The sequence below is a fragment of the Rhinopithecus bieti genome, unplaced genomic scaffold (genome assembly GCF_001698545.2).
Source record: "Rhinopithecus bieti isolate Rb0 unplaced genomic scaffold, ASM169854v2 scaffold_27022, whole genome shotgun sequence".
Lineage (NCBI taxonomy): Eukaryota > Metazoa > Chordata > Mammalia > Primates > Cercopithecidae > Rhinopithecus > Rhinopithecus bieti.
Genome location: NW_016812251.1, coordinates 421,591 through 429,619, shown reverse-complemented (window position 1 = coordinate 429,619; position 8,029 = coordinate 421,591). Strand labels below are relative to the sequence as shown.

General features: G+C 45.2%; 1 protein-coding gene across 2 annotated transcripts in view; it reads left to right on the top strand.

The window, feature by feature from the left end:
- SENP8 (SUMO peptidase family member, NEDD8 specific) overlaps positions 1-8,029 on the top strand; it is a 44,227-nt gene that overhangs the window by 32,897 nt on the left and 3,301 nt on the right. For both annotated transcript variants that reach the window (XR_001889888.1, XR_001889889.1), the window contains exon 2: positions 5,889-6,060. The gene's annotated coding sequence lies outside the window, so the exon portion shown is untranslated. The remainder of the gene's footprint in view (positions 1-5,888; positions 6,061-8,029) is intronic.

The window sequence follows — 8,029 nt, the reverse complement described above, 5'->3', positions numbered from 1 at the left end:
TTACAGGCTTGAGCCACCGCGCCCGGCCTTCTTCCTGATCTTTTATTAACAGTGTGTGACAGGCTTCACTCGTCCACTCTTTCTTCTGTCTACAGACTCAGTCCCTTGAAGATCTTTGATGCTTTTAAATACCATCCATATGTTGACAGCTCCCAGATTTATTTTTTTTAATTATTTTTATTTATTTATTTATTTATTTATTTTTGAGACAGAGTCTTGCTCTGTCACCAGGCTGGAGTGCAGTGGCACAATCTCAGCTCACTGCAACCACTGCCTCCTGGGTTTGAGTGATTCTCCTGCCTCAACCTCCCGAGTAGCTGGGACTACAGGCACATGTCACCACACCCAGCTAATTTTTGTATTTTTCGTAGAGACGGGGTTTCACCGTGTTGGCCAGGATGGCCTCAATCTCTTGACCTGGTGAACTGCCTGCCTCAGCCTCCCAAAGTGCTGGGATTACAGATGTGAGCCACCACGCCCAGCCAACAGCATCCAAAAAATTTTTTTTTAAAACAAGTCTTGCTCTGTTGCCTAGGCTGGGGTGCAGTAGTGCAATCTCGGCTCTCGGGTTCAAGCAATTCTCCTGCCTCAGCTTCCCGAGTAGCTGGGACTATAGGCACGTGCCACCATGCCCAGCTAATTGTTTGTATTTTTAGTAGAAATGGGGTTTCACTGTGTTAGCCAGGATTGTCTTGATCTCCTGACCTTGTGATCCGCCTGCCTCGGCCTCCCAAAGTGCTGGGATTACAGGCGTGAGCCACCACATCTGGCCAACAGCTCCCAAATTTTTATCTCCCAGACTTCAGACTTGTCTACTGAACCCCAGACTCATATAGCCTATTACCCACTTGACATCCCCACCACTTGGATGTCCAAAATTCATCTGAGACTGAATATGTCCAGTACTACATTTCTGAGTCTCCTTCCAAAAGCTTTACTCATGGTTTTCTCTACCTCCATTCTTTCAAGCCAAAAAACATGAAGTCATCCTTATGACTCCTTTTCTCTTACACCCCATATCCAGTTTAACAGGCAGTCCTGTCATTTGTACATTCAGAATAGATCCAGAATCTGCATGTTTCCACCATGTCTACTACCGCCCTAGTCAGAGTCATTGTTCTCCCTAACTTGTAAGGGAGGCTGTCTCCTAACTGATCTCCCTGCTTCCACCTTTCCCTCCCCAGCAGTCAAGTTTGATCCTTTTGAAATCTGAATAACAAAAGATTATTATTCACTCATCTGCTCCTCATTTCATTGGGAGTCAAAGCCAAAGTTCTTATAATGGTCTTAGATGATCTCGCAGCCCTTCCCCTTTGACTTCATCTAGTTCTGCCTTCTTGTTCTCTCTCTTCCAGCTACATCTGCATCTTTGCTGTTCCTGAACAAGCCAGCCAGGCACCCTCCCTTCCACTTTAGACTTGTTGCATGTTCCACAAAGCTTATTCTCCCATTTCTCTTTTTTTCTTTTCTTTTTTTTTTTTTTTTGAGACAGGATCTAACTCTGTCACCCAGACTGGAGTGCAGTGGTGCAGTCTCTACTCACCGCAACCTCCACCTCCCAGGCTCAAGCAATTCTCCTGCCTCAGCCTCCTGAGTAGCTGGGATTATAGGAGTGTGCCACTACCGCCCAGCTAACTTTTTTATTTTTAGTGGAGACGAGGTTTCACCACGTTGGCCAGGCTGGTATGGAACTCCTGACTTCAAACGATCCACCCACCTCGACCTCCCAAAGTGCTGGGATTACAGACATGTGCCACCGTGCCCAGCCCTACTGTCTCATTTCTTATAAGTCTACTTAAATATCAGCTTCTCTATTGGACTTTCCCTGATAATCATCTAATTGTGATGCCCTATAAGCATTTCCAATCTCCCTTTTCTTGTTCTACATTTATTCTTTTTTCTTTATCACTTATCACCTTCTAACATACTATATCATTTTATTTATGTCATTTATTTATTTTGAGACAGAGTCTTGCTCTGTCACCTAGGCTGTAGTGCAGTGGAGCCATCTCAGCTCACTGCAACCTCCACCACCCGGGTTCAAGTGATTCTTCTGCTTCAGCCTCCCGAGTAGCTGGGATTACAGGTGCCCTCTACCATGCCCAGCTAATTTTTGTATTTTTAATAGAGACAGGGTTTCACCATGTTGGTCAGGTTGGTCTCGAACTCCCGACCTCAGGTGATCCACCCGCTTCGGCCTCTCAAAGTGCTGGGATTATAGGCATGAACCACCACTCCCAGCCTATATTTTATTATCTTAGTTGCTTATTGTCTCTCTCCCCTCATCACTAGAATATATAGACTTCACAAAGGCAAAGACTTGTATTTGCTTTGTTCACTAATATATCCCACGCTCTTACCACAGTGCCTAGCCCATTGTAGGCACTCAATGATAATTATTTTGATGAAAAAAAAATTAAAATCTGGGCCAGACATAGTAGCTCACGCCTGTAATCCCAGCACTTTGGGAGGCCAAGATGGTCGGATCACTTGAGGTCAGGAGTCTGAAACCAGTCTAGCCAACGTGGTAAAACCCCACGTCTACTAAAAATACAAAAATTAGCTAGGCATGGTGTGAGCATCTGGAATCCCAGCTACTCAGGAGGCTAACACAGGAGAATCACTTGAACCCAGGAGGCAGAGGTTGCAGTGAGCCGAAATCACACCACTGCACTCCACCCTGGGTGACAGAGCAAGTCTCCATCCAAAAAAAAAAAAAAGGCCGGGTGTGGTGGCTCACACCTGTAATCCCAGCACTTTGGGAGGCCAAGGTGGGAGGATCACTTGAGGTCAGGAGTTCGAGACTAGCCTGGCCAACATGGTGAAACCCCATCTCTACTAAAAAAAAATACAAAAATTAGACCTAGGGTGGTAGCTCACGCCTGTAATCCCATCTCTTTGGGAGGCCAAGGCGGGAGTCAAGACTAGCCTGGCCAAGATGGTGAAACCCCATCTCTACTAAAAATGCAAAAATTAGCTGGGCACAGTGGCAGGTGCCTGTAATTCCAGCTACTCGGGAAGCTGAGGCAGGAGAATTGCTTGAACCCAGGGGCCAGAGGTTGCAGTGAGCCGAGATCATGCCACTGCACTCTAGCCTGGGTGACAGAGTGAGACTCCATCTCAAAAAAAAGAAAGAAAGAAATACAAAAATTAGCTGGGTGTGGTGGTGGGCGCCTGTAATCCCAGCTACTTGGAGGCTGAGGCAAGAGAATCACTTGAACCCGGGAGGCAGAGGTTGCAGTAAGCTGAGATCACGCCACTGCACTCTAGCCTAGGTGACAGAGCAAGACTCCATTAAAAAAAAAAAAAAAAAGCCATCACCCCTAGGAGTCTAAAAGCATTTTCCTTGAGGCCAGGAATCAGCAAACTTTTCCTTAAAGGGCCAGATATGGTCAGATGATATTTGTCATAACTACTCACCCCTGCCATTGGAGCTCTAGAGCAGCCAGAGACAATACATAAACAAAGGGGCATGGCTGAGTTCCAGTAAAACTGTGTATTTACAAAAAGCTGGCCAGGCTGTACAGCAGTCTGTACTTAGCTGATTCCTGCTTTAGACAAAGACACGTCTTGGTAAATCAGCTCTTTTCATTGATAGGCCAGTCTGTTCATCCCCTCTCCCAATTGCCAAAAACAAAATTCTAGAAGAGTGAATGCAAACCTAGCAAAATTATAGATCATTAGCTTCTCTGCCTGCATGTACATTGGGGGCATTCCTTACTCAGTGTAGCCCTTGAGTAAGTTGTGATTTGCGGGGGTGAGGTAGAGAGAGAAATCCTGCTATCCGGCACTGTCTTGCTAATGAGTCTTGAGCACATTATCTGTAGCTTTGGAGTATCCTCTAGAGGTTTCTAATAGGCAGAATGATCTACTTCTGAAGCCTCTTTTCTTTATGCCATTAAGTTCTTTGGCACTGATGATGAATTTCCTATGGCAAAGAAACCATTTTTTACTTTTATCTGCTATTCTGAAAGTCAACAGATTGACGCAGTTATTAAAATAACTGCCAATATTATAAGGTCCAGGCCCTAATTTCTTGCCATCTAAAGCAGTAATACTCAATTAGGGGTAGTTTTCTTGCTCTGGAGACACTCGGTTGTCATAACCAGGAGTAGGGGGGTGCTACTGGCATCAGGTAAGCAGAGGCCAAAGATGTGACCCAGAATCTTTCAATACACAAGATAACCCCCTGTAACAAAGAATTAGCCAGTCCAAAATATCAGTAGTGCTGAGGGTGAGAAACCATGATTTAGACTCTTCTACTGAACTTTTAATCCACCTTGTACTCTACTGAGAAACCAGTATCGCTAAACCATCACTTTTCTCCTTCACTCCTAAACTCCAGTAGCTCCTCATCCCCCGGAGAGACTAAGTCTGTCCTTGTCATCCTGGCATTTAGATCTGGGGATTTTGCCCACATACATATTCAGACTCTGCTTCTTTCAAGTTTTTCTGTGCACCGCCCTCGGCAGTACCATACTTTAACTCATGTTACCCCGCAAACACACATTTTGGGAAGATCACCCCACCTCTCTCCTCAGATCCAAATCTTACTCATTCTTTGAGGCCCACGCATGCTGCATGCCCCTGTACCATTGAGTCTGCCCATACCACTGCCTTTTGCAGTTACACGGGCTCACCCGCTTTACACTGTTACATTGCTATTCTGTCTACCTCGCCTCCTCAGTTACTCCCTGAAGGGGTCCATATTGTATTTCTGGCCTATTGATCTCAGTTTACACAGTGTAAAGTGTAAAAAGTGTATTGGTGTATTGAGATTCTCTTCAATGAGATAATGAGTATAAAAAGCACCCTATATAGTGCCTGGTACACAATTAAGTGCTTAGAAAATTATAGTGTCATAGTATCTATAGAAGCATGAATTTGGGACCCCATAGAAGGTGCTTAATAAATTGTTTAAATGTAGTTATATATTGGAGAGAGCATGCCACACAGACTAGTCTGGTATTTGGAACTAACAGCAAAGAAAAACTTCCATAGAAATCCTACACCAATTAACACGCCTTCATGCTAGACTGAATCCAGGAGTAGGGGTGTCATGTTTTCCCAGAGTGGTGCCCAACCCAACCTTTCTGCATTTAGCAAGTTAATGAACAGCTTGTGAATAACTCTTTGCCCACTCTGGCTTAGTTTAGAAGGCCACCAACAGGATATAAATATGCCACACTGTCTGCTTTCCTGGAGACCCTGCCGTCCTCTCCCTAAGTGCTTCTGCTTTCAGTCGGTGGAGAGTCTGATGTGCCTAGAGAAGTTGCACAGTGGGATGAGGCTGCAGCGAGGGCCTGGCCTTTCCCCAGCGGAAAAGAGCCTTGTCTCAGATCCTGAGAGAGAAGTGAGTGGGGGCATGGCATTCCGAGCAGCCCAGGTTTGGCTTTGGGCCAGGCACTGAGTGGCAAACAAGAAGGAACACATTCCGGGAAGGCAAGGAGCCCTGCCAGCACGAAGGCAGCAGCAAAAGCAGGGCCCTGCTGGGTGCCAGGTGTTCCTTGGCTCTGTGGAGGTCAGTCATGCAGGGGGATAAACTCAGGTTTCTCTAGAATATCATTTGAGAGGCTTAAATGCCTCCCGCCCTCTCCCTGTCAGCAGACAGAGCATGTGGAACTGTTAAACATTAAAACTCTCTGCTCTGGGGTCCAGCCCATGCTCTCTAAATAAAGGTAGGAGCGGAGAGAGTGTTGTTGCCATCATGAAATCACACTTCACAGGAGCCAGATTTCGGTAATTCTGTGTCTAAGAGAAAATGCTACTCCAAACAAGGGCAGGTTGGAGAAGAGCCTGCGATTTCTATGCCCTAGAAGCTGCGCTCTCCACCCTTGCAGCCCAGAAACACAAACACACACACTTGTTCTCCACGCCTGCCTTCCTAGTGGCCAGAGCTGAGGGAAATCTGGAGAGCCCTCGAAACGCTGTCCTTTCACAATCGGAGAGGTGATGAGAGAAGAGGGAGAGGAGGACCAAAGCGGAAGCGGATAGAGCCATTCTTTTCGGGGGAAATGGCCACACAAGCCTTCCTGAAGATTCCCTTCTTCCGTTGGATAGGTAGGTGACCTGGACAGGAAGGGCCCTGGGCCCGTTTTCTGCAGCAAGGGGACAGGGATAGCTTTCTCTGAGGGGGGAGAATGAAGTCTTACCCCAATAGCTCTGGGTCTCTTTGCTGGACTTTGCTGCCGCCTAGTGGCTCAGTTGTCATCACTTCTCAGAGAGACAGCCAGCCTTGGATTGAGTTTGAGGATCTGGCCTCTCAGTCTAGTCCTGAGGCAACCTGGAGATCCTTCTCTGAGAAGTTTCTCTGCTCTAGGACTCCCTGGTTCTGTGGCCTAGCAGCTAGGAGAGAGGAGCACCATGGGCTTCCAGGCCTCACTCAGTCTGGCAGTCAGGTAGAGGGGCCATGGCTGGCTGGCTGGGCACCTGGGAGAGGGGCTGGGGGTAGTTTCTTATTCCCGGGACATCTCAGTGGGATGAAGTTGTCCCTGAGTCCCCCTCATTCCTGAATGCCTTTTTTGCTAATAATCCTGCCCCTCCCATGACCCTTCCTTTCTGCTAAGGCCCAGGTTGCAAAACTGAGGCTCTGGCATAATGTATATTTCCCTTCTGTTTCCCCAAATTTAAGGCAGTTATTTCTCCGATACAGTTAGCTCCTTGCCATTATAAATATATGATTATATGCCTTCTCTGTGATGCTGCTGCTATGAATCAGTCCCTGGGCATAGTGAGGAGTGGGCATACTTTAAAGAATTTTATTGGATTGGTTTCTCTAAGTCCCTGAAAAGCCTATAGATTATTAGCCATATTTTTCTGTCTATTATATCCAGGTGTTTATTTCCTCTAGCAAAGGAAAGCACTGGGTTTCAACAACCACTGATCTGCCCTGCCAAACTTTCCAATCTGAGCTAATACCCAGGGAATATATAAAATCCAAACTCTTCTGCCTACCCCACCAAACTCTTTTAACTTTTAAAAAATTGTGGTAGAGCGACATAAAATTTACCATCTTAACTATATTTAGCATATAGTTCAGTAGTGTTAAGTACATTACCCTATTGTGCAACCGATCTCCAGAACTCTTCATCTTGCAAAACTGCAACTCTATACCCATTAAACAACAGTTCTCCATTTCCCCCTTCCCTCAGCCCCTGGCAGCCACCATTCTACTTTCTGTCTCTATGAATTTGACTACTCCACATACCACCTATAAGCCAAACCATACAGTATTTGTCTTTGTTTTTTAAGAGATGGGGTCTCACTGTGTTGCTGAGGCTGGTGTCAAACTCCTGGCCTCAAGTGATCCTCCCTCCTGTGTAGCTGGAATTACAGGCATGAGCCACTGCACCCTGCCCAGTATTTGTGAGGGGTTTTGATTTTATTTTTTTCTTTTTACAAGCCTGGATTCCAGAATCTTTTTTTTTTTTTTGGACTGACTTATTTCACTTAGCTTAATGTCCACAAGGTTCATCAATGTTAGAGCATGTGTCAGACTTTTTTTCCTTCTCAAGGCTGAATATTTTTGTATATATATATTTACATATCCATGGATAGATGAATATCCATATATGTTTCATTGTGTGTATATATAGAGAATATAAACATATATATATGTGTGTGTTTATTCATCCATGGATGGACACTTGAGTTGCTTCTAATTTTCGATTATTGTACATAATGCTGCTATGAACATGTGTGTTCAAATATTTATTCAAGTTGGGCCCTGGAGGTCGAGGCTGCAGTAAGCTGTGATTACACCACTGTACTTCAGTCTGGGTGACAAAGTGAGACCCTGTCTTTAAAGAAAATAAAAAAGAAAAATTTCTTCAAGATTATTCTCCCAGTTCTTTTGGCTATATACTCAGAAGTAGAATTGCTGGATCGTATGGTAATTCTATTTTTAATTTTTTGAGTAGCCACTGTCCTGTTTCACAGTAGTTAAACCACTTTACATTCTCACCAACAGTACAGTTCTCCATATCTTCACCAACCTAGCCCAAGTCATTCCCAGAGTTACTAATTCTCC